The sequence below is a fragment of the Enhydra lutris genome, unplaced genomic scaffold, assembly GCF_002288905.1.
Source record: "Enhydra lutris kenyoni isolate GAN:26980312 unplaced genomic scaffold, ASM228890v2 scaffoldscaffold6, whole genome shotgun sequence".
In the NCBI taxonomy this organism is placed as follows: domain Eukaryota; kingdom Metazoa; phylum Chordata; class Mammalia; order Carnivora; family Mustelidae; genus Enhydra; species Enhydra lutris.
In genome coordinates, this window is record NW_019154090.1 from 33,920,733 (window position 1) to 33,947,971 (window position 27,239).

At 38.4% G+C, this 27,239-nt stretch overlaps 1 protein-coding gene across 1 annotated transcript in view; it reads left to right on the forward strand.

Moving 5' to 3' along the window:
- The window catches only part of LOC111141432 (phospholipase C beta 1), a 671,787-nt gene that overhangs the window by 382,340 nt on the left and 262,208 nt on the right, over nt 1–27,239 (forward strand). The window lies entirely within an intron of this gene.

The following is a 27,239-nucleotide window of genomic DNA, read 5'->3' on the forward strand; positions in this document are numbered from 1 at the left end:
ATACCTTTTGCCAGGTAAAGCAAGGATATGCCTGGGGGACTTTTGGAAAAGGAAGGTGGTTGTCTCAATAAGAACAAAAAGCAAGCTAACTGTTCTTGCTCATCAAAATATTTCTCGGTCCTGTTGCATGTTTGAGTAGTACCTGTGCCAAGGCAATTGTGTTTGCTCTGGCCACACGCTAGTAATGTTTATATGAAGACGAGCCTGCCTAACAGAATGGTGTGCAGTCCTTTTGCCAAGTAGTACATGGACTCCTCTGTGGCCTGGAAATGGCTCTTTAAAATAAAAAAAAATGAAAAAATAAATGGGTAGCATTTTTAATAAGCATAACCCTAATTTAAATATAACCAACTGAAATTCTAAGCAATTAGGCAATGTGGTTTCATTTGGGGGTAATATTAACATTAATAATACCTGAAATGAAGTAACTTCTAGAATATTTCTAGTCTCAAATTACTACCTTTGGTAACATTTTGATCAATACACCATTTTAACTAATAGAATAAATTCTAAACCAGGAAAAGTACATAGCTGAGGGCTAGCAGTTTGAAATAGTCTCTCATCTTTATGAGATATATACTGCTGACCAATCTGTGGGCCAATTAATGACATCACTTCTACCACTTGCATGAAAATACATCTTCTTGGTAGCTTATAGAGTATAAACCAAAGTGACCTATGAGACTGACAGCCAATCAATCAACCAATCAATAAAGGAGTGTGCATATTAAGTCATAGGGTAGGAAGATAGCCAATTTGTAAATAATTCTCAATTGGAACAGTCCTTGTGTGAACCGGCCAGTAAGACTTGCATCCATACAACGAATTAAAAGGTTTGCTTAAGAATTAGCAAGCAATTGAGGCATCTGGGTGGCTCAGTTGGTTAAGTGGCTGTCTTAGGCTCAGGTCATGATTCCAGGGTCCTAGGGTCAAGACCCCCATTGGGCTCCCTGCTCAGCAGGGAGCCTGCTTCTCTCCCTCCCTCTGCCTGCCGCTCTGCTTACTTGTGCTCTCTATCTCTCTGTCAAATAAATAAATAAAGTCTTTAAAAAAAAAAAATAAAAGAATCAGCAAACAAGTAGTTGATTTTCTTAAAATGGTATGGTGGTAGTAGGATAGCTCTATCAAAAACAAATCAAGTTAAAAAGTCATATTTGCACAAATAATTTTGTTTCCATCTACAGGGGTTCTGGTCTTAGCTAGAGCAGGGGAAATAAAAACCCCATCACTTCCCTCCTCCCACCTTTCAACCTTTTGTTGGTGTGCCTTGTTGTCCAAATTCAAAAGGAAGCCAGAGAATAAGGCTGCTAATGTTCTTCACATAGGTCTGTCTCCTGAGGCACATAACAGGATGGAGAAAGCTGGAAAGTGAGTCTGAATGTCAGATTATCAGAAAGTATACAGTATAGCTGCTCAATCAATATCCTTTCCATCTGTTTCCTTCTGTAACATACCCCGTTTTTATTCATGGTGACAATGTAATCAGCTAAAAGGCTGAGTTTGGTCATGTGACTGAAAGACTGAATTTGGCCATTTCTAACCAATGTGCTGTAAGTAAAAATTAGAAGGTGGAACTTTAAAGGTCTCTCAAGTGGGTGTAGACAGCTGGGGCTTGCTTTTTATCCTGTTTTCCTTTCTCTTTCCTAACGCTTGTAATGCAGAAGTGAAGACTGAAACTTGGGTTGCAACCTCCATTTTGGATGAAGCAACCTTGCATTTGAAAATCATTGCTAAGGATGATAGAGCACAAACTTATAAGGGGCTTAAGTCCCTAGTGGTTGAACCCATTACCTTAGCCCTAGATCCATACTCTGAGCTTGTTCTATAAGAAGGAAAGTCAATCCTTATGTCTTAAAAAAAATTTAATAGTTCAAAGGTTTCATTTCATTATTTATTTGATAATACTTGTACAGTTAAAATATGATGTAGGTTTTTTAAATAATTACTTTTTAATTTTTAAAATTACTTTTAATCCCCTAATCTATTAGTAGCTTTACAGAAGATATCTGACTACCTGTACATAGGCCACTATTTATGAGTTTATTCAGTTGAGATGATGCTTGTGCCTTATCATTAGGTGGAGACATCATTCAATATAATTAATGTCTGCTTAATGTGTCAAGTGAATGGATGAACAGAGTACCCTAACTTATATTGATTTTTCACCATATAAGCCAATTGCACACAAAAAGTTGCTTATTTCCAAAAAATAAATATTATTATTTTATTATATTATATATATTATATTATTATTTTTCTAATAATATGACAACAGATACCCTGGAACCCAGTAAAACAAGGCTGGGAAATGATACATGACTTATCTTTGGAAATGTGAAAGACATCATTTCTTAGGAATCACATGAATATGAATGAGATGATGAACATTATTTAAATATCACCAAATAAACATAACATTCCATTGGACACCTTTTAAGCAGTTGGATTTTCCATGGATATATTTTAGCTTTGTTTTGCTTGGTTGGTAATTATAGTGCTAAATTTAATAAATAGGCATTATTGAATTTTCTTGGAATGTTCCTGCTAAGGTAACATAAATTTAGTGTGCAATTGGCTATGATACATGACTATTTCTCTGTAGTACTTAAGAGTGGTAAAGCGAGTCTTGGGTTTTCTGGACCTCAGTCACCTAGTTTGAGCTATTTTGAAAATATAAATCACCTCTGATTTTTAAAAACCACCCATTCAGGAAATATAGCATCTATAGGGAAGATTCCTTCAGTGTTCCTACCAGCAAAAGATATGTTGATAATAGGATTTTGCCAGTGTCATTTGTATTTGGGGATTCCTTAGATTGGTATGTAATAGGCAATTAATTTAGAATTGCTATATGGAGAAGAAAGAACACAAAGTTGCAGTTATAGTCCTGTGCTAGTTAGACAGGTAACTTGATCAGACCACATTTAGTTTTTCTCAGTGAGGATACTATTGGCATTTTGGGTCATTATGTGATATTGACCTGGGAATAGGTCTCATAAACATTGGCAAGGAGTAGCACTTTCAGTAAAGGGCTCCTAGGATAGCCTCTTGATTTGTGTGTCCTTAACCCTGAGCCCCAGTTATGGTAAAAATAGGATTGCTACCATGGTGACTGTGATATCAGTCTGCAGTGATTTAGTTCTGTCTCCCTTCTTTCATGAACCCTCTCTCAACTACATTAACTCAGTTATGTTAACAGTTTTTACCCTAAATTATCCAGAGACCCAAATTTCCCTTAATTTTGCCCTTATAGACAGCCTGATTCTTGAGGACATGATGCTCAGAAATTGAATATTCTATAATAACATCAAGATCTTGATCGAAGATCTAAATTGGGATAGCAAAATCTTCCTTTAAAATTCCATATCTTTTGAGTGAACATTGTGTTTTCCAAAACTGTAACTTTCACATCAGAAACATTTTATGCTACTTTAATTTAAAATAGGGTAAGCAGTAATCATTATTAGTAGGTGGTGTATGTTCCTACTCTGCTTAAAAGCAATCAGTGTTGAAATGCCCATTTGAAGTTGTTAAAAATTTTTTTGAAGATTTTATTTATTTATTTATTTGAGAATGAGAGAGAGAGAGAGCGAGAGCACACAAGTTGGGGGCAGGAACAGAGGAGGAGGAAGAGGGAGAAGCGGACTGTGCAGGGTGTGGAGCATGAGGTGGGGCTTGATCTCAGGATCAACTTGAGCAGAAATCAAGAGTCAGATGCTCAACCCACCTGAGCCACCCAAGAGGCCCTGAAGTTGTTAAGATTTTTAAAAAGACATTATATAGAAGCTGTGATTTAACAACCAAAGCTGTAAATTTGAAGTAAATTTATACTTTAAAGGGAATTTATCATCAGTGGAGTTTTCAGATCTCATACCCAAATTGGAAATCTGAAGACTTTAGAAGTTCTAAAACACAGTGTTTGGAAAGGACATGTATGTAGAGCTGTGGTATTGTCTCAGTAATGAACTTGCTTTTGAAAGAATCATCTTTTCTTCTATTATCAGTGTTTAAAGCAGGGTTTTACATATGCTTGGAAAACAGGCTATTCATGCAATCTGTCAAGCACCATCTAAACTCCAAGTGAACTTCAAACAGCCCAAACAAAATATATGTTGGATAAAGCATACTGTGGTTGTTGGAAAACTTTAAAATATGAAAAGTTCCCATTACTCTTGGTATTTTACCTCTGAGAATTTTCTAGCCAAAGTTCTATTTGAACTGAGGTCAAAATCAGTTACTGTGTGGGCTTTTCCTAAGGGATAAATCTAATGAAAGGGCCTAGTTATTGCAACATATGCTGCCTTCATTTCAAAAGATTTCCTTAAAGCATGATGATTAAAGCCCAGGGAGAAAGAAATTTGTACTTCTCAAAAGCTCTAAGAAGTACCCCCCACACACAAAAAACTACAGCACGAAGCCACATATATAATGAATAAATATTCCCTTTAGTTTAAAAATCATCACAAATTAGTTATTTTTGCTCCTTTTTCTTGAAAGTTTTCTTAAGCATTTTAAAAGGTTGGTGTACGATGTACAAAGTACTACTGTTTGTTTCCAAAGGAAAGTGATCTGCTTTGTTTTGATTTCCTTTCTATTTCTTTCTTCTTTTCTCTCTTCCCTCCTTTCTTTTTCCTTTCTTTCTTTGTCTCTTTCTTTCCTTCCTTCCTCCCTTCCTCTCTCTCTTCTCTCTGAATTTCTTTCTTTCTTTCTTTCTTTCTTTCTTTCTTTCTTTCTTTCTTTTTCTTTCTTTCTTCCTATTGAGTAGGGAAGATTTCAAATGTCAGTAAGTAATTTTTAAAGCCTAAGTTATTACACTATAGTAAATCTTGGTATGATGGGTGTCTTAAGTTGGATTACCTAGAGACAGAGCTTAAGAGAAGGTTTTAGGTACAGAATTTATTTGAAAGCTGATGTCAACAAGCTCCCATGTAGGAATGGGAGTGATACATGAAAATAAAGTCAAGCAGTATAATGCAACTCATCAGGTGAATTACTGCTCAGGATAAGTAGAACTGAACCCCACTGGGGTATTCTGAGTGAGAATGTAAAACACAGACCTTATTGTTATCCCACATGAGAAGCAAGGGAGCTGAGGGTGTTTAGAGACCAAACTTGATTGACCAACGCTTCTGGTTGCAAGGAGAGAGCATTTAACTCAAGTACCTCCTACTCCTCCTTACATATGTGGACCTGGTTGGCATCACCAACAAAGCCTTTAGGAGGCTTTTTTGTGAAACTTATTGGTCTAAGGATATAGGAAAGATGAGAACCCAGAAGTAATTGATAGGAAATTGACCACACCCATCACAATGAGTCTGAGAAGCTGAATATAAATTCCAACTACAAAGTGATAAAATATTTCTCCGAAGGATAAATATCAACTGTAAAATGCATATCAGAAATTATCCAAGCCCTCTAACATCAGAGAAATACAAATTAAGATATACAACCAATTATTGGTGTATTTAGTTGCCAAATTTTTGTAAAAAGTAAAATTATGATAAAGTCAAATATAGTCAGGAGGTATTAAAAATACTAAAACCATTTTAGTAAGCAATTTGGCACTGCATTTCAATAGAGAAATTTCCATACACTTTGACCAACAGCTAAATTTCTGGAAAATAAACATTAAAGAAATTAATCAAAACATGAGTAGAGTAATATGTATCCAAAAAATGGAGATACTAAGTAAGTTACAGTGTATGCAATAGATATTTATATAACCAATGAGGTTATGGTTGTGAAGATTTTCATGAAAATAAATGCTTTTACTATAACAATAAATAGAAAATATTTGTAAAAACTGTACTCATGCATTTTGGTTACAGCTATATTATCTTTCAACAACATTAAAAATTTATGAGAGGAAGTACACCCAGAATGCTCACAGGGATTAGAATTATCATCAGTGTCAATTACAATGTTTTTATTTGCAAGTAACAGAAAATCCAGCTCATACTAACTTTAGCAATGAAACTTATTGCTTGTGTACCTGGGAGCCCGGCAACTGAGCTTTAGGATTGGTTGGGCAGCTCAGCTAGGTCGTTAAGACCAGTTGGTTTCCTTGCCTTCACTCTGCCTTCTGTGATGTCTGATTCATGTTCAAGCAGGCTCTCCTCTTGGATGTCACTTTGACTTCAGCAGAAACTAGAACTAGTTGTTATAAGGGTCCAAAAAAGGGCTTCCCTTCTGCAAACATTGAACAAAATCCCCAAGTTCTGAGTTATATGCCTATCACTGAGCCAAAAAATATGGCCACAGGATAAGATTGGCTTTAAGCCAATTTGGGCACCCCTGTGCAACTGTGGGTAACTCAATTCCATGCTACAACCATGGCTGCTATACAGTGAGGGAAACGTAGCTTGAGTACTGAGGAAGCAATGACAGTATCTACTATGATATATAAATATATTTGTGTTTGTACGTGTGGGTATATATATGCATGATACATACATGCATACATACAACCCAGCTACAGAGAAAACACAACTAAACTACCACGCTGATTCATTTTTTCATTGACTCATTCAGGAGACACATACTTATTCAGCACCTATCTTCTTCCAGATACTATTCTAGACTCTGCAGACACAATATTAAGTGAGACAGATAAGGTTTCTGATCTCAGTGAGAGAAGACAAGCAATAAACAAATAAATGAATAAACAAACAAAAGTATGTGAAGGAATTAAAGAAAGATAACTATTGGAGTAATAAGATGGACTTTTTTTTTTTTTTAGTGTTTAGGAAAGGACTTTTTTTTAAATTTTTTATTTCTTTTCAGCGTAACAGTATCCATTGTTTTTGCACCACACCCAGTGCTCCATGCAATCCGTGCCCTCTCTAATACCCACCACCTGGTTCCCCCAAACCTCCCACCCCCCGCCCCTTCAAAACCCTCAGATTGTTTTTCAGAGTCCATAGTCTCTCATGGTTCACCTCCCCTTCCAATTTCCCTCAACTCCCTTCTCCTCTCCATCTCCCCTTGTCCTCCATGATATTTGTTATGCTCCACAAATAAGTGAAACCATATGATAATTGACTCTCTTTGCTTGACTTATTTCACTCAGCATAATCTCTTCCAGTCCTGTCCATGTTGCTGCAAAAGTTGGGTATTCATCCTTTCTGATGGAGGCATAATACTTCCATAGTGTATATGGACCACATCTTCCTTATCCATTCATCCGTTGAAGGGCATCTTTGTTCTTTCCACAGTTTGGCGACCGTGGCCATTGCTGCTATAAACACTGGGGTACAGATGGCGCTTCTTTTCACTACATCTGTATCTTTGGGGTAAATACCCAGTAGTGCAATTGCAGGGTCATAGGGAAGCTCTATTTTTTAACTTCTTGAGGAATCTCCACACTGTTTTCCAAAGTGGCTGCACCAACTTGCATTCCCACCAATAGTGCAAGAGGGTTCCCCTTTCTCCATATAGGAAAGGACTTTTTGAGGAGGAAATATTTAAGCTGAGATGTTTATAAAAAGAAGAACCACCCAGGCAGAGATCTGAGTATAGAGCACACACAGAAGAAGGCCCATTGCTACAAAAGGCCTAAAGGTGCAAGCAATCCTGAGATTCTGGAGAAAACACAGGAAGTCCCATGAGGCAGAGAGATATGGGTATGAAAGTAGATTCAGCTGAGGAGGGTTTGGAGAGGTAGATATCAGGCCATGTGCAACTTCAGAAACCACTGTAGGCATTTGAGTTTCATGCAAAGAACAATGAGATAATTGGAGTATCTTTAGTAGAGAAAGATAAATATCTGTTTATGTCTTTAAAAGATTTCTTAATGGGCTGCTTATAAATGGATCATGGAGAGATGACAGAGAATCCAGTTAAGAAGCAGTTCTACTAGTTCAGGAAAGAGATGGTGGTGCTTTGAAGAGGGGATAGTAGGTGGAGAGGAGTGGACAGCCTGGGATGTACTTTGTGGAGGTAATGCTGTATGTCATATGTCATACTGATGGAAAAAACAGAGAATAATGGCTACTGTATTTTTTTTTCCACTTAAGCAACTGGTGAATGAATGAGCTGGGACTAAGCTGAGAAAGACTAGTGAAGATTTGGAAAGGAAGGAAATAAGAGAATTAAGAAGCCTTTATGAAAATTTGAAGCCTGAGATGTCTATTGATCATTCATGAAGAGTCACTTATATATAGGCCAAAAATGAAAATGAGGTTTACTCATTCAAAAAGGAGGGAGGGAAATGCCACTAAGGGCACTAATGTATAAAGCTTTTTTTTCTTTCTTCTTTTGTCTCTCTCTTGACTTGTCATAGGATTCTTAAATTTGCTGCTTAATATCACTCTAAATTTTAAAGAATAAGATTGTACATTATTGACATGAATTTTGCCATTCACGTTTATATTGTGTAATTTTTAAAAAAGATTTTATTTATTTATTGGACAGAGAGAGCACATGCAGGGGGAACAATAGAGGGAGAAGGAGAAGTAGACTCCCTCTGAGCAGGGAGCCCAATGCGGGGCTTGATCCCAGTACCCCGGGATCAAGACTTGAGCCTAAGGCAGCTGCCTAATTGACAGAGCCACCCAGGTGCCCCTGTGCAATTTTTTTTAAAAGCAAACTTAAGAACCTTTAACTCATGTACAGAATCATCCAAATTATGCGACTCATATTGCATAATTCATATATACATATATATTTTCTCTGTCCTGCCTTTCCCCTACCGACACAAATAAGGTAGGACTCCTTGGTCATCCACATTTCTTAAAATGCTGCTGCTTTTTTTCTGAATTTGAAGCAAGTTTTGATTCTAATGGAAAACATGGTTTCTCATGGCTTTCAGTGCCTCTGGATATAACTTAATTGTGCTCACATTGAGTCTCATTGACTTTCCATGCATTGTGAATCCACAGGAATTGTGTGCTTATCTGCATTGTAAATGCTTTATGTGATTGGTACAACAAGGAATAATGGACATGCATATTACACGTATCTCCTCTTCTCCTGTGCCCTCTTCATTGCTTTGGACTTCAGTTACAAAACACATGTTCAAAGATAAAGTGATTAAGAATTTTAGGATGGTAAAACCAATGGGATGATAATACTTAAAGTAGAGGAGCATGTTCACTTATATTGAAAGCTGCTGAGCAGCTAGGCATGATTAGAACAGAAATGTCGTCATTGGACTCGGCAACAGGGAGGTTATCAGTGATCTCGATGGAAGCCATCTCTTTGGTGTAGTGGAGATAACTGATAAACTAAACCTTCAGGAGACAAAAAACAAAAACAAAAACAAACAAACAAAAAACTTCAGGAGATGATATACCATGAGAAAACTGACAGCAGTGATTGTGCTTTTTCAAGAACTTTTGCCAGGAAAAGGGACAGAAAATGGGGCTGTGTTTGTAGAAGGTTAGGGTATCAAGGAAATGATATTAATGTGTATGGCTGAAGTTCATGTTAATGCCGTAGTTGTTCCATTCTCTGAACCCACTGCAAGTTTTTTATGTCCTTCCCAAATTATTGGATATTTTGACTGTTTCTAAATACATTTTGCATTTTAAAACAGTATGTCATGAATGTTCATATATACATCTGTTTTCCAAAATGGTTGTACCAACTTACACTTCCATCAACAGAGAAAACACTTCTCAGTTATTCATATTCTAATTCATGAGTGTGAGAACTGATGAAATAATCCTTCAGATCTCTCTAGAAAGACCCATGTTCTAAATGATCTCACTTTGAGTTTCACTTTGATCTCTGTTAATCAAGCTTTACTCTAAGCTCCCCAAGGAATAGAAGGCTTTTTAAATTTTTGTTTCTTGTTTCTCTCTGAGCTGGACCCTGGGGTATCAATGGGTGATTACCGTGATAGTTTCTTTTATGGCTTTCAGGCTATGATCAAATGAAAACAAAACAAGAAGCCAAGAATTCCATGCCTCTTTAAGCCTGTTTTTTTGTTTTTTTGTGTGTGTGTGTTTGTGTGTGTGTGTGTGTGTTTGGTTTCTTTTTTTTTCCCAGGGTAATTGAGCATTTACATTTTGCAGTCTGTAGTTGAACATCATTTCATGGGCAAAAGAGGAATAATATAAATGTAGATTTTTTTAGAATTTCCTCTAAGACTTTGTATTTAAAGTCTGATTCATGTTGAAGCATATAGATTAGATCTCAAAAGTTTCCAGCAGTTTACACAGCAAAAGAGAAGGAATCAAGAACAGAGAGAGTACTCTGGTTAAAAATGATAAGGTTAAAAAAAAATGATAAGGTTAAGATGAGGGAATCCTAAGATCATAGAACTTTAGGGTCATTAGAAAAAATAGAAATAATAAATATTTAGGATTCTTAATCATTTTCCATCATAAAACACTTAGTGGTGGGAAGTATCTTAGTTTGAGTTGGCTAGATGTAGGTCTTAAGTTGAGGATTTGGATAAAAGTAGTTTATTTTGAAGGAGTTCCCAGGAAATAGCATTAGAGGTGTGGGGAAGTGAGACAGGGAGGGGATGTAGTCAACAAAAGATGTGTTATCAAGCCAGTTACTGTTATGGGCAATCAGAGTCAATCCTACTGGAAACTAAGAGAGTTTTACCAGTTGAGCTGCAAGGAAGCTGGGGTATATATCCACCAACACCTTCAGTCATTGGTTGAAGGCTCTTTCCGGGGGTATTACTTTGGAGACATTTTAAGCCTGCTGGACACTAAGCAGGCTCCAGCCAAAAAGATCCTAAGGCTGGCAGTTGAAAGTCAAGTCTAAATGCAGTAAAATGGTAAGGGGGGTAGAGGGTGGGAGACAGGAGTAGGGCATCACAGAGGCTTGGGTTGGGGAGATACAATAATAGTTAAAACAATGTTCCTCCAGGGCTTGTTTCTGATACTACTCCAAATGGGGACCTTCCACAACTACTTTGGAAATCAGCTGTAGAGTCAAACCAATTGATTGACATATGAGGACATGGAGGCTCAGTAACATTTTAAGTGACTTGCTTAAGGATACACAGATACAACAACAAAATCAGAGATCTTGATGGATTAATATATGAGTTTGATGCACATCATCAATAAATTATGTATCTTCAGATATTTTGACAAGAGGAAAGAAGTAGCTGTCTTGGACATTCAACCAAAACATTTCAAAATGGAAACTGCTTAACTTATACTTAGACCCAACCAGACTCAGACAAGAATGTTAGACTAGACAACATCCAGGATCCCAATAGGAGTCTTCCTTTTGCTGTGGAAGGAAAATATTGTGCCCCCAGAATATATCTGTGGATAGATAGAGTCCCTGTGATTGTCCCATGTTTTCTTTCTCAACTCAGACATAAACTTGACAAAGGAAAGTCATGGGGAGTGGGCAAGGCATTCCTTTTGTCCTTTGAACTAGATCAGGATCAAGCAATGTCACCATCCTAGCCCTTCAACTGGAGATAAATTCTGTTCTGGGGTTTTGATCATCCCTTTGTTGGACAGGTTTGGTTCACCATTAAGTGGGGAAAATCCTGGCTGTTTTTCAACTCACCTAAGAGTGCTAGCAGAGGGATTCACATTGATTTAACTTGTTTAATCAGTCAGGCTGGATCAGACTTCAAAGTGGAATTCACATCTTTAATCACCTTGATTTGATTTCCCTTTGGCCCAACATCACATAAGAATTTACATCCACCCCACCTCCAGAGATTGTGGTCTATGCTATTTACTCGACTCCTTTGTTTTATACCAGTAACAAGCTTGGAGATGTATTTCAGTAGCCATTTCAAACTTACTGACCCAACTGAAGAAGAAACAAGTCTTCCTGTCTCATGGAGGACACCCCATCTTCAAGCAGTTGCATATTGATTAAGTCATAAATACAATAGGCTAATTTACATAATACAATAAAAATATCCCAGTTAAAATCACACAAGCCTGCATATTTTCAAGTGCAATACACTTTTGAAAAATTGCTAAGAAATATAATTATTTCTTTAATTTTATACTTCACAGTTGGTCCAATTGATATTTGAAAAATATCTGTAATCGTAGGCACTTCTGCCTAACTTTTCTTAAAGGCCTATCCCCACTGAAGCACTTAACCTGATTTCATAGCTTAGTAAAAGAATGCTACTAAGTTGTTCAAAGACTGTACTATGCTGTAAAAGGCATTTCTAAGAGCACATCTTTGTTATTAATGAAATTCCTCCAGTCTGGGATGAACAAAGTATACAGCAATAAATAAGAGACTAAGGAGAATAAAGTAACTCTCTGACCAAACATTCTTTTTTTTTTAATATATATATATTTTAATTTTATTTTTTATAAACATATAATATATTTTTATCCCCAGAGGTACAGGTCTGTGAATCGCCAGGTTTGACCAGACATTCTTAATTCTAAATATAGTTCAAGAATTTCTCTTTCTAAAGAAAAGAAAAAAAAAAGAACTTCTCTTTTCAGTTTTAGCCGAAGGTTTGGAGATGACACTTAACATTAGCATACTTCCAGATATTTCCAGACAATAATTTAATGCATGCTTTTTCCAGTTTTTAATATAAGTAGGGGCATGTGTGTATGTGTGTGGGGGGGGGAATTATGCAGTATGGACTGTGGGATCTCCATCTTTCTGAACATGTCTTTAAAAGTCGCCCCAATGACTAATAAACTGGACCCTTTCATTTCTATTCTTACAAAACTCACTAACAGTTAATGCGAATCTTAACCTTTGCTTGCCTTTGAAATTTATTTTTGGTAAATTAAATTCTTTGTCTTCACTGATTAATAGCTTAGTGAGAACAATCACAATTCAAACTTTGTGCACATGTGTGTGTTTCCCGGACACCAACCCAGTGCTTGGCACGCAGCATATCTGCTATTAATACTTTTGTTGAATGAACCAACTTCCTTTGGATGGACATGAGATAGCCACTTCTGTGTGATATAGTCTTCTCTCCAAGGGAAATAAAAAAAATATTTCAGTATGTGAAGTTAATAAATGATCAGATCTGAACACTTCTTCATCTTTCGAATCATAGTGAGTGGAGTGAACAAAGCTGTTGAGACATGAAAATTAAAAATTAAAAACTACCTCTCCTAAACAAGAAATTGAACATAAAGGATGTGTTGGTTCATTATAAGGGCCATGATTAGAATTTATGGTGGTGACGTCTATATTATTTGTAAGAGGAATAAATATTAGTACAGATAGAAAATTCTATGCAAAAATTGTTCGAACCAGTATTATTTAATGGATTATCTAGAGTACAGAAATTACATTAAAGCCTTAGGGGAGGCAGCCCTTCCTTGTTCCCCTGTTATTTCTCTGGGTTTTTAAAACACTGTACTTTTCTTCTGTGTCCATTACAATTCAGGGTCATCAAAAAGAAATCAACCGTGACTTGAATTTCTGAGACATAAATCACACTATCTCTTATTTTCCAGTATAACTTGAAGCAATGACTCAAATGCTTCTTTAAACCTATCATATGAAATAACAAGTGAGTAAATCAATAATAAGATGGATATTCGTATACAGACCTGAGGAAAATTCTTATAGCAATCACAACTCAATATGAATAAATATTAGTTCAATGGAAATATTTTTAATAAATGCACATCTAGATTCTGAAACACTATGACAGATGATAGAATACTAATCTAATTTGTTTTCAGAGCACCTATTTTCCTTTAGGTATTCTTGCTGGTATTTACTTTGTTGGAAGATTGATTGCATGACTGGCCCCAGTTCTTCCCCATCACCACCCCCCTGTAACCATGCCCTTGGACATGTAACTTTATAATTGTTTTCTGCTCTGACTTTGGGCTCAGCAGTGTGACTCACACTGGCAAATGTGATGTTGGCAAATGTGACATTCACAGATGTATGAAAACCATTTGTGCAGTCCAGCTTGTTCTTAGAGTTGCCAGGGAAAGGATATACCTCAACTTACCTGCCAGAGGAGAAAATACATGAAGCAGAACTGAGAGTCGTCGCAGCCAGGGCCATCCTAGGCCAGCCATCAGCACGTCTACCTGCAGGTGCATGAGCATGCTCAGTCAAGGCCAGCAGAACCACACAATCAACCCACGAAAGTGTAAGCTAAGTAGTTGTCCATTGTTTTAAGCCATTAAATGTTGGGGCAGTGTGTAAACGTGGCACTAATATGACAGTACTTGACTGAAATACCTGGATATTTCAATATTCAAATATGTAATTAATCATTGCTTATTAGTTACAAGTATAGAACCATATGGACATGAATCATAATTCCTCAAATATGTCCATACCATTCTAAAGATATGGTATCAAATTAAATTTAAAATACAATGGATTTTTTTTTCTCCAAAATTCTTAGAAAGTTCCAAGTATGGTCTCTTTTTTTTTTTTTTTTCTTAAAAAAAAAAAAAAAAAAAAGTTGAGCAGCTATGAAAGAATCTACCTGGCCTGTATCTGGAGTTTTTCAGAATTATATAAAATGTTTCCAACAGATAATATGACGATAGATTTTAGTAATGCTCTAGAAGGCAGTCTCTTCAGCTGCATGGAATAGAGACTAGGGTAGAACAATAAATATGCATTATTTCTCACTTTCTGTGGGTTGACTAGGCAGATCTGGTCTGCAGTAGCTCAAAGCAGCTTGATACCCAAGAAAAGCCTCACTCACATGTCTGGGGCCTCAGCTAGGATAGCCGACACTTTTCTCTAAAAAGTCTTTTATTGGGGCACCTGGGTGGCTCAGTGGGTTAAAACCTCTGCCTTCAGCTCAGGTCATGATCTCAGGGTGCTGGGATCGAGCCCCGCATTGGGCTCTCTGCTTGGCAGGAAGCCTGCTTCCCCCTCTCTCTCTGCCTGCCTCTCTGCCTACTTGTGATCTCTCTCTCTCTGTCAAATAAATAAATAAAATCTTTTAAAAAATTTTAAAAAAATAAAAATAAAGTCTTTTATTCTACAGTAGGCTTGAGCTTATTCACATGGTAGCAGTAGACTTCCCAGCAGCAAGGAGGTAAGCCTCCTTGGGCAAAAACTTTTCAAACTTCTAGTATTCACATGTATTGTTGTCCCATTGAAAGCCAGAATCTGTATGGGGAAGGGTGGGATGAGGATGCTTGTAAGGGCATTGTAACAGAGAAAAGAATTATGGTAGCCATTTAGCAAACAGTCTTCCTCTTATGTCATATTTGTCTTTTCTTGGGCGGCGTAGGGGGGAGGGCCAGAACCCTTTCTTGCCCATTCCTCTAAGGTATTCAATGAGCCCTACAAGCTAGCCCAAGAAAGACAATTCCACCCATTTTAAAATATATATTTTATTATTATTCAGGTGTGGTAAGTCCAACAGATCAGAAGGCTGCCATTGAAAAGATTGTTTGCTACTCACAGTTCCCAAGAGAAGGGGGCATGCTCCACCATAGGGGACCATAGTAGGAAGCACCAGCATCAGTCAGGAGGCACAGGGAGTGAAGGTAAAATGTAGACAAGAGCCTTTCTTGGGTTTCCACTGGAATGAGTGGGCAAGACAGGGGAAGCAGCCTTAGAATTGGTTGGTTTGAATAACTTCAGCAGACTCTGGGGTGCAGGGGTGGCCCTGGGCAATTAGGGCAGAGGAGTCTAAGAGCCTAATAGAAAAGTGAGGGAATGGATTTAGGATTGGTTCCCATACAAGATTCTACTTTGAATTGCTATGCTAGGAATTCCTATCCCTGGGAGGGGCAGTCCCTTCAGGGTTAGCAGGCCCCAGATCACAAAAGCATCAGAAATACAGAAAACAGAAAAAACATATTTAATGCAGTCCCTGCTTCTAAATTAGCTTCCTTAAGCAATAATATTTTACTCTTCTAAGAAAAGAAGGTTTGGGGAGTCTGAATTTTATATCATAAAATCATGTAAATTGAAGCTGCTGAGGATGCGATGACCACGACTTCCTCAAAATATTTTTTTAAAGGATTTCTCAGTCCTATCTGAGGTTTATAGCAGAAACTTCTTGCTATTCTATCCCCTTTCTAAGATTTTCTTTCCAATGCTCGACATTAATGTAGGACCATCTTAGCATTCTGCTGAGTGCCCACTCTAAATGTGCGTGAAGAATGTATGCCATGCTCTCTGAATTTCTTCAGGGGAAGCAATTGGAGATAAATAGAAAGCAGTGTCAACTTAATGCACTTTAACAATAATTTATTGGGCACCTACTAGGTACCAGGCAACACAATAGGTACTAGAGGATTTTAACCAAGTGCCATTTATGCCCTCAAGGGGCCCATAGTTCAGTGAGCATGAATTATAAGAAAACAAATGATTGACCTACAGTTAGAAATCAGTTCTCTTGAACTGAGTCACAGAAAACTTCCAAGAAGAGATCCTCCAGGTAAGACGTCAGGGATGAGTTTGACACCTGGCTGTAGATAGCATTTCAGGCAGATGGACTGTGTATGCGAAGGCACAGAGGTCAAAATTAACATGTCATATGGAAGTGCAAAGACTTCCTGTATGACCAGAACCTGGGATACCTATAAAAAGGTGGTGGGGGACAAGCCAAGCGTGAAGTAGTATGAGATCAAGGAGGATCTTAAATGCTATACTAAGGAGTTGGGGTTTTACTCAACTAACAATAAGGAATAATTTATGGGTTTTAAGCAGAGAAATAATATGAACAACCTGCATTTTTTTTTAAAGATTTTATTTATTTATTTGTCAGAGAGAGAGAGAGGGAGAGAGAGCAAGCACAGGCAGACAGAATGGCAGGCAGAGGCAGAGGGAGAAGCAGGCTCCCTGATGAGCAAGGAGCCCGATGTGGGACTCGATCCCAGGACGCTGGGATCATGACCCGAGCCGAAGGCAGCCGCCTAACCAACTGAGCCACCCAGGCGTCCCAACAACCTGCATTTTTAAAAGGTCATTTGGGCTCTACTGTGGAACACCATAAACTCTCTGAGGGCAGGGATCCTATCTTTTTTTTACTTCTGTATGTAGCACCTAATAAGAAGGCTGATTCATAGTAGATATTTATGTGACAGAGACCATCTTGCAAATTAAATGTTCCATATGCTTTCCTATCTTTCCCATTTCTCCTTGCAGTTAAATTGGAGCCTTGAGACTAGTTCTAGCCAATGGCTGTAGGCAGAAGTAAGGTGGTTACTGTTTGGATATGGAATGTAAAGATGAGAGATGAGTCTCTCAAAATCTAGGATGACTCAACATCTTGCTTGAGTGGTTCAGAAATGGTTATAAGATGTCAGTTTGGGGAGGAAGATAATTGGTTCAATTCTGAATATTCTGCCTTTGAGATATCTACAAGATGAAGTTTAATTGGAATAGAGCCATATTCTACAATGTATGGTATAGGCAGCAATCACTACTGACAATCAGAAAGAAAAAGTGTTAAAGCAGGAAGCACTTTATGGATCTCCTAGAGTGACCCACTGTCTAGGTTTTCCCGTCCAGGATTTAAAGGGTTGCCTAGGGTGCAGGAAGGACTTTTAGTGCCCAGACCCAGAGAGCTTTAGGCAAATCAGGATGGTTGGTCCCCCACATCTGCTGTGTCATACCTTCTACAAAGAATAGCTATTGAGTTTTTCTCCTCTGACCTCAGAAACTTGGATTGGAGAGATCTGGACTCCTTTTCCCCAAACTTTTGTATCTCGACTACCATTCAGTTTTGTTGACAATGAATCCTGACGAACCAGAGTAGGCAAGAAAGTATGGATACTATAAGTTGGTATCATGCTGAAGCCAACTCACCCCAACCTTCAAGAGCTGATTGTGCTCATTTTTTCTCAATTCCACATTTAGTGAGTCACACTAATAGATTAAAATTAGCCACAGTGGAAGAATTTACATGGTGGAAACCAGTAATACTATAAGTCAAGGCTTCTGTCCCTCACCCTTAATTCCAGGGGTGGTTTTAAAACATTTGCCAACACGACAGTGACATGAGCTGACTTAAAAAAGTTTGGCAGACACTGCATTGTGGGGAAAGCCCCGTGTAGATGAAGTTGGTGCTCTCTCCCATCCCTTTAGTTAGGCAGTGCATCTGTCTCCTAGATGCTATGTGTGTTGACTGCTAACAATGTCTTAGCCACCCCCTTCTGAGAATTGTCCTTATAGGACAATTGTCCTGAAGAAGCTACCTTGCCTGGAAATGCCTGAGAAATAATGTCCTACATCCACTGGTGTCCACTAGCCAGCAACTGACTAAAAGAGTGCTATCAAAGTTACCTTTGGTAAATTTTCTCTCATGTTGGGACAATACTGTGATACCATGCATATTCCTGAACTGCCTTTGGGATCAGGCTGAGACTAGTCTCCAGCTGAACCCACATCCTTGCCCACCCGCTTCCCCTTCCCTATCTTGCTTCCTTTATTCCCTTATATGTTCTCCCAGGAGCCTCTCTCAATAAATCACTGGCTTAAGAATCACCATCTTAGACTTTACTTTTAGGGAACATGACCTAACATCCAGCCCAGGAGAAAGTCCATGGCACAAACATATGATCTTTAGTGTATCTCATGTACAAACTAACAAACTGTTGAGAAAACTTTATGTTTTTCATGCTTCCTTTGAGCAAAGAGCACCCCTTTGAATCTTGAGCTTGTTGGAATATCACGAGGTAGTTCTCTCCCTTTACCTTCTTTCTGCATATCTAGTAGTAGCCTCAAAATGCTTTCGAGGGGCGTTTTCAATTTTGCATTTTGAACTTTGGATATTCCTTTATTTAACTAAGTTGTGAGAAGGAGAAATGAAATTCCAGTGTATTAGCATGACATTTAAGGTAGAGAAAATTTAGTGGCAGTAGGCAATCATGTGGAGCAGCCATTTATGGCTGAATTATACCATTTGTAGCTACTTAACATTCTGAACCATTCCTCTCTGTCTGGAAAAATCATAAAAAGGGGTCTGTCAGCACTCTGAGTCACTGCTAAAAAGCTTATGCATCCTCACACCTGCATTTAAATGAGTGTTTCTGGGGCACAAATATAAGAACCTTAGAGAAATGAAATGAAGCACTCTCCCAGAGAAAAACAATATTGGGTTCCATCTGCGTTTGTAAATTGACTACAAAAAGAACACTCTGGAATTAATTTATTAATAACAATCATTTTGAATAACTTTTTTACTGTCTGTCGTTTAAAATGAGGAAAGATCATATAGGAAGAATTATAATCAAGTCAAAATATTTGATGATATCTAAAATGTGGGGAATAAGGGTGCCTGGGTGGCTCAGTTGGTTAGGCGTCTGCCTTCAGCTCAGGTCATATTCCCGGAGTCCTGGGATTGAGCTCCAAGTCAGGCTTCCTTCTCAGCGGAGAGTTGGCTGTCCCCTAGCTCTCGCCCTCTGTGCCCCTGCCCCACTCTCTTTCTCTTTCTTTCTTTCACTTTCTCAAATAAATAAATTAAAATAAAATAAAACGTGAAAGAATGCAACTGGTATGTCTTGCACCAAGTAGGAATTCTATAAATATGTGGTGAATATATAAATCATATCAGCAATAGGATTCAGAACCAAAATTGTGAATACCTCATCTTTAGGTTCTTCTTTCTTAAATTTTCCTTTTTGTTAAGATATAACTTACATTAGCACGGTGAGTAAATCTTAGGTGTATGTCTTGATGAATTTATGGATGCGCACACACACGTAAGCCCACACACACAGTCACCACCCATTTTGAAACAGAGCATTTCTAATATCCCAGAAAGCTTCTTCAATTACTTCCCAGCTATATAGCAACCATCGTTCTGACTTTACACGGTAGACTTACCCGGATTTTCTTGTTTCTGTGGAAAGATGGTTTCCCTAAATAGCAGCAGGAGCAATCCAGTCATAGTGCACCTTGCTGCCCATTTAAAGAATCTCTTTAGCCCACGACGATCCCAGAAATCATTAGCCTTTTGTTGTTATACTCAGAAAAGCTCACCCTCTCATTGCCCCCACTAGGTACCCTTCCCCATGGTATGGTCATGTTCTCAGGGTGATCCTTGGCACTTCTGCCTACTTTCCGGGTGCAAAATGTTTACAAAGCTCACAGCATTGCTCTTTTAGGTACATATCGAGGTGCATGTTCTAGGCTGTAATATGAGTTGGGTCATAGGTCCAGGACAGATTCCATTGCCACATGTCCAGTCTACTGACAGCTCAGAAAATGTCAGTTTGGCTCATCCTTAAACCAGCCTCTTGCAGAATTGTTTGAATCAAGGTGGGGTTGGGGAGAACTACAACCTCTTCCGCCGATGCCTTCCCCACATTTTACTCCATTAATACCAAACAGTTTCTAGTTACTGACACTATGTTGGCTCATGTGTCTCTGCCCTTCATCATATTATTATCCCTTCATAAAACTGTCTAGTTTTTGACCTGTCCTGACCTGGGTGTTTTCTTTCTTCCCCCAAATCTAAGCTGAGTTATCACATCCAAGAACCCCAAGTTCAGTTCCGTCCCTCTCCCCTGAGTCCCTGGCTAATGTGCTTCTTCAGCATTACTTCCACCGTTTGCTAAATTGGTCCTTTTTTTTTTTTTTTAATATTTTATTTATTTATTTGACAGAGAGAGATCACAAGTAGGCAGAGAGGCAGACAGAGAGAGAGGGAGAGAGAGAGGAGAAAGCAGGCTCCCCGACAAGCAGAGAGCCCGACGCGGGACTCGATCCCAGGACCCTGAGATCATGACCTGAGCCGAAGGCAGAGGCTTATTAACCCACTGAGCCAGCCAGGCGCCCCTAAATTGGTCCTTTTTAAATTGTTTGCTAAAATTGGTCTTTTTTAGCTCCAAGTGTCCAGGTTCATTCATTCATTAGATTGAAATGTGGATACTGCCTCTATGAAATCTTTCCAGATCCTCTCTGATAAAGCTTCCTGCTTCCTCGCTATACAAATTTGAGTTTGCTAATAGCTCTTCAGGGTTTTTACATCTTACCTGTCTTAGTAGATGGTGGAAAAGTCCTTGAGAAGAGGGACCGTGACCACGCCAGCACCCAGCTTCACGAATTGCTCACTGAATGCATGCAGGCAGACCTGAGGGGATAAGCAAGACTCATGGATTAATCACATCAGTTAATGGGGTCAAAGACATTTTACCAAATTGGTTCTATTACCTGACTTTTGGAAAGACAATATGACCTACAAAGTTGATATGCCCTTGATATCACAAAGGCTGTGTGTGTGTGTGTGTGTGTGTGTGTGTGTGTGAGAAGAATCATCATTCTGGATCACTTCCCCCACTCTAGCCTTTGGCTTTTGTTCCAGGCACACTTTTCACAAAGAAACAAAGCTGTTATATGGCAGTAGCAGATTTATTGTCAACACCATAAGGAGTACAGACAAACAAATTTGCATTTTAAAGCAGGTACTGGGCCAGTGGCTAGACTAGGCTTGCTAATTATCTCTCTCCCTTAATGGCCTTGTAAAGTCTGATATTCACAATGACAAATCCCAACGTGCCATAGACCTTGGGGATCTATCACAAATACGAAGAACTTGGAATATTAAATTTGCAAATTCAAAGGGTCTCCTTTGCCTATTTTCTGCAAAATCTGATTTTATAGGAAATTAGGTTAGGGGCAATGTAAGTTTCCCCTAGATATATGCCATAGTCTATAAATGCTATGCTGCTCTCAATCCCTCTACACCTTTATGTTTGGGCTCATAAATTTTGATTTTAAAATCCAGAACTATGGAATTAACTCAAAAACTCTGAGCTATAAAAGCTGGAACCCTTCTAGAAATACACTGTGGAATCTTTGAGATTTAGATCCCCAGCATTAGATAGAACGTCTTAGTTTAAGAGCACATTAAAGGGTAGAGGTTTTGGTATAAGTTCTATAAGGCTGGTATTTTTATTGAATTTGCAGGCCTAAAAATATCTTTTACTAGGTGAAAGTCTTTTTACCTACCAGAAGTGTGATACAGTTTATAAAATTGTGCCCAAATTTTAAGAACAAAACATGAGCTCCTTTCTCTGCTACTCTGGAGGACTTAACGCCAGAGCTATCAAATATAAAAACTGTTTAGAACTCAAAAAGGGGGATGATGTAGGATTTACTCAGCTTTCAGCAGTACCAATAAAGAATTCTCCCAAGGCTTATACTAAATGAGTTAGGTTATTATTAATTAGGAGGTATAAAACAATTATCAGATTGTGTACAGCACCATTCATAATGTAGCCTGCCTAGGGACCGACTTAGGAAGGAACATGGCAATTTCACTCTTGACTTTCTTATATAATAATATCATAATGGCCCAAACAAGGGGGAATTCTAACAAGAGTATATAGCAGCCCATCCAAGAGAGGCCTCTATGGCATTCCAAGGAGTTAAGGAAAAACAAGAAAGCAGATGTGAGAGCAGAGCCCTTCCTTATAAAGACATCCTGAGTCTTTTGTTTTCTTATTTTCTAATTTTTCTTTCTATTTTCAAGGACACTTGCATTCATCCTTGCAAATTGCAAGGAGAAGAAATAGCATAGTTGTACACTTGTCACCATCCTGTCCTGGCTTATGATGTACTTACCTGAGATTATTAATTTTTCAAATTAGTGTAGCTTTATTAAGAACTTGGTTGTTATTGGTGTTTTTTGGTTTGGGTTTGGTTTTTGTTTTTTGGGGGGTTTTTTTGTTTTTTTTTCCCCTGGAAGAGGAATATCTTTGTAACTAATAGTACTGGTAATTTTGCAAAATTAACTACGTTAGCTAAAAATTTATCAAGTTATTTTATATACCAGGAATTTTGATGGGTTTTGCATGGCCTCTTGACAACCATTTTGGGCAGGTTCTATTATTATGACTAAAGAGAGTTTTACCCCAAGATGACACTACACTGTCTCCAAGGGGCAGACTTGTCTTTCAAGCCCAGTTCTGAGTTATTTCAGAATGTCACCTTGTACCCCCCATTTAGTTTTCCAGATTTAACTGAAAATAAACCTCTCTTGAGCAACTCATTGACTTCCCAAAAATGTGAATTAGAGTCTGAGCTGGGAGTCAGGAACCTCTCACTTTAACTTTGTCCGTCGCTGGTACTTCAGGGATCCTCGCTCATTCTATAGTATGTTGCTTTAGGACAGGGCTTCTCCGACATTCATGAGCATACAAGTCACCTGGGGATCTTGTTAAAAATGCAGATCCTGGGGCGCCTGGGCGGCTCAGCGGGTTAAAGCCTCTGCCTTCAGCTCGGGTCATGATCCCAGGGTCCTGGGATCGAGCCCCACGTCTCTGCTCAGCAGGGAGCCTGCTTCCCCCTCTCTCTCTCTCTGCCTGCCTCTCTGCCTACTTGTGATAGCTCTCTCTGTCAAATAAATAAGTAAAATCTTTAAAAAAAAAAAATGCAGATTCTGACTGAGTAGGTCAGGCCCGAGCCTAAGATTCTGCCTCTCTGTTTGGATCCCAGGACATCCAATGATTCTGGTCCACAAATCACACTTTGAGTCCCAACTTGGTGCCTGCTGTCTATGTTAAGCTTCCAAGAACACTGTTGACTCTACTCAGTGTCTTGTCCTTTTTGTACAATGACTTGTAAGAATCCCCTACTATGACTCTGAGGAAACAAAACAAAACAAAACAAAACAGCACTTTTGAGACAATGACATTAGTGAGCGTGCAGTGCTTTAAATGAATTTGAAAACTAGAACAGCAAATACAGTACCTCTTTTAGAAATAAAGCATAAAATCTTGTATCCATCAGACACTAAGTCCACATCTGATTCATTGTAGAAAACAGAGTTCCTCACCCAAATCAGGTTCTTAATAAGACATTTCTTAAAGGAATAACTTTTTATCTTAACCTTTTATTTGTCTTAAAAGTAGATTTTACATTTTATACCCCATAGTCTAACACCTAGGTACTTTTTTTAGGATGCGTCTGTAAATTTTTTATTCAAAAGTATATATCAAGGGCACCTGGGTGGCTCAGTTAGTTAAACATCTGTCTTTGGCTCAGGTCATGATCTCGAGGTCCTGGGATCCATTGCCGCATCCGGCTCCCTGCTCAGCAGGAAATCTTCTTCTCTTCCTCCATCTGTCTGCCAATCCACCTGCTTGTGCTCTCTCTCTCTCTGTCAAATAAAGAAATCAAATCTTTTAAAAAAAAGAATACATATCGACCTCTTAGGTCCAAATAAAGGTAATCAGTAGGCCCATACAACATACAAGGAGAAAAAGAAGACTTCTAATGAGATTAAAACTAACCTGAATGTACCAGACAAGTGAGGAGAAAACAGAGCAGGATTTTAATTAGGTTCCCAGATTTGGGATGTCCAATGTGTTACAGATTTTAAAATAATAATGGTAAAAAGTGCAATATTTAAGAGAGAGAGAGAGAAAGTAAGAAAGAACCTGTCAGAAGTTAAAATGACAAAAACAGATTGTATCCAAGAACTACTGTGATGGGGGAAAGGAATCCTCAGGCAAGATCCACTGTGAACACAGCAAGGACAAGAGGGGACATACAGCTAAGCAGCAGGTGCAGGCCAGTGGATGGAAAATTGCCAGGAGGAAGCCTCAGAGGTGAGGGGGAATACTGGCTAATCTGAGTTGACAGGACTCTTGCTGAAGGCATGCCGGGGTGATGGGATACCAAAGGTGGGGAATGAGGAATTTGGTCAGATGTTGAGGGTGACCAAATATCAATAGTGGGGGAGTTTTTCTCTGAACTGACTTAGCAGGATGCTTGCTACAACTGTGTGATACAGACCAGACAAAAAGTTGCCAAGGTCAAGGCCTACAGGGCTTGGATGAATCTGTCTAGTTAGGTCACGCAGGGCGTCTTGTCAAAAGCTGTGTGAAAAATTAACATTTATTGAGCACCTCCTTTGTATTAATATGTACTCATTTCTGGGCTGAGCCTCTGAGGTAAGTGAGCTCTGACTTCTTGTACAGATGAGGAAATGGAGAAATCCAACAACTACCCACACTGCCATGGCCAGTACATGGTAGAGCCAGACTCACCAGGTCATTCGTCCCTGAGCTAGAATGCCTCTCAGCGAGTGTTCTATGTACCTGAGTCAATGGAGGAAATCTCATTTGTCATAAAGCTTTCAGAGATTTTGAAAGAGCCAACTTTGAATCATAAAATTCATCTTAATCTCCTGATGTTACCTGGTGTGATTTCCCCTCACTTGGAGACAAAGCTTGCTGCGAAAGCACAGACGCTGTTTGCCTTCCCAGTTGCTTACCTTTCCCACCCTCCTTCCATCTTCCCAACACCACCATGTCTACCACCAGTGCCATTTCACCTCCTAGGAATGTACAAGTTCCAGACTTCAGGAGACCTGATGTTTATCTCATGTCACTTGACACATTTTTACATGAGACACTACATTTTCTAACCTCGAATCAGATAACAGTTAAGTTTCTCTAATAAGACTGGTTTGAAAGCTGATCGTAAGAAACACAAAGTATAATTTTCCAATATCCATAAGAATGCTCTACACAAAGGACAATGTTTGACACCAAGTTTTCTTTTTTTAATCAAACAAAGGCAAGGTGGACTCTTAGAAATCTCAGAAAAGGGGCTCTTTTAAGAGACATTCAATTGCCTTAATTTAAAGCAGGCATATAGAATACAAAATGGTGTTTAAAGAGGTGTAGAGATATTAATTAAAATGGACTTACCGAAATGCCAGGGATATCATCACTTCTGAAAATTAAATTAAACACTGAATGTCAATGGCAAATTAACATGAATAGACTTATCTATCCCTGTCCAAATGTATTTTACCCGCAAAATGTGTAATACATGACAATGAACCAGAGGTTATGGATTCTAGCTGAAAGCCAATCACATTCTCCAGGATTCTAATAGATGAATGCATTCAGGTCAAAGAATATTAATGGAAAAGCTTCCCTTGCTGAAAGGGCAAGCAGAGTTAGTTTTCAAAGAAGTGTTCAAAATTATGCTTAATTGTTCTCTTCTTGATCTATTGTTCTTGTGATTTAGAAAACCTGTGTGCTGCAGGTTAGACTACTTTAATTACAGTAGTGTCAAATATGTCGGCCTTTCTTTAAAAAAAAAAAAGAGTTTAATTTCTGTGGCTTATGAAAGTCAGAGACGCCAAAAGCACAGTTAAAAGCTGATAGCTTAGGTAAGAACTTTTCCCTGTTCTTCCCAAGCAATAGAATTTTTCTGAATGTTTGCCTGATGGGGAGCTGGGATCCAAAAGCAGTGGGAACTCCTCTGTTAAGTATCCAATATCCAGCATTTTTTTTTTGTCCTCAGTACACCTTGCTTTCAAAAAGCCCTGGCTATATAAAATTCACTGTTAAAGTCTTACCTTATTGTACAGCAGGGTCATTCATACTATACTATATTCAAGACCTCAAAACTCTAGAAAATGAAGGTGGATCTCTTGTTTGTGAGAAACAAGATAAATACTTTAGCAAAAATAAATTTGATTTTCACCCAAGGCTTAACTCCTTAGCACCTGTGTTACCTAAAGAAATTAAATGTTCCAGAATGCTTTGCTTTGCTTTTTTACCTGCTTTTTTTTTTTTCTTTTCCTGCTCACTCACTTTAACATACTACGAATGGAAGCTGTCACTAAAAATACATTTTAGAAATCCAGTGCCCTCCTTTTGTATATATCCTCTAAATCTATGGCTAAGCCCAATGTTTAAGGTTTCCAAAGTGGCTCCAAGCCAAAGCTGGGTTAACATTTGCATTTTCCCTGAAGTGTGGGACTCCGAGATCCAGTTCAAACAACCTTTTGGATAATCCCCAGTGGTAGGTTTTAGCATCACCAGCTGGCTTCCGATGAGCCATTCACCATCTCCTCAAAGAGAAGGGAGTCTTAAACAGAGAGTCAATGCTTGTCAGTTCAGCTGTTTCTGAATTCATAGATGGTTATCAAATTGTGGTCCCCAGACCAACAACATCAGCATCCTCTGGGAACTTGGAAGAAATGCAAATTATTGGGTCAGTCCCTCTGAAGTGGGGTACAGCAAAGTGTATTTTAACAAGCCCTACAGGTGAGTCAGATGCACAAGAAGGCTTGAGAACATTCCGAATACCCCAAATGCCACTGGTTAATTTCATGTAATGTGAATATTATGAATATTACCAAAATTTTTTTTTAAAAGGTATAATGTAGATGAAAGCACTTTAAAAATCAAATGCTTTAGACAATGCCAGTCTTAAGACAATAAACCTATAGATTAACAAATTCATATTTTGAGCATATCCTCCTTTTTTCTAGACACGTGATGATATGATGTATTTTAATTGCACAATTATTAAGGTTTGCCAAGTATACATGGAAAATGGAATTGCCATAATTCTGCGATTTGAGTGCTAGTCATGGAAAATTTCTCATTAGAATTTCTTGA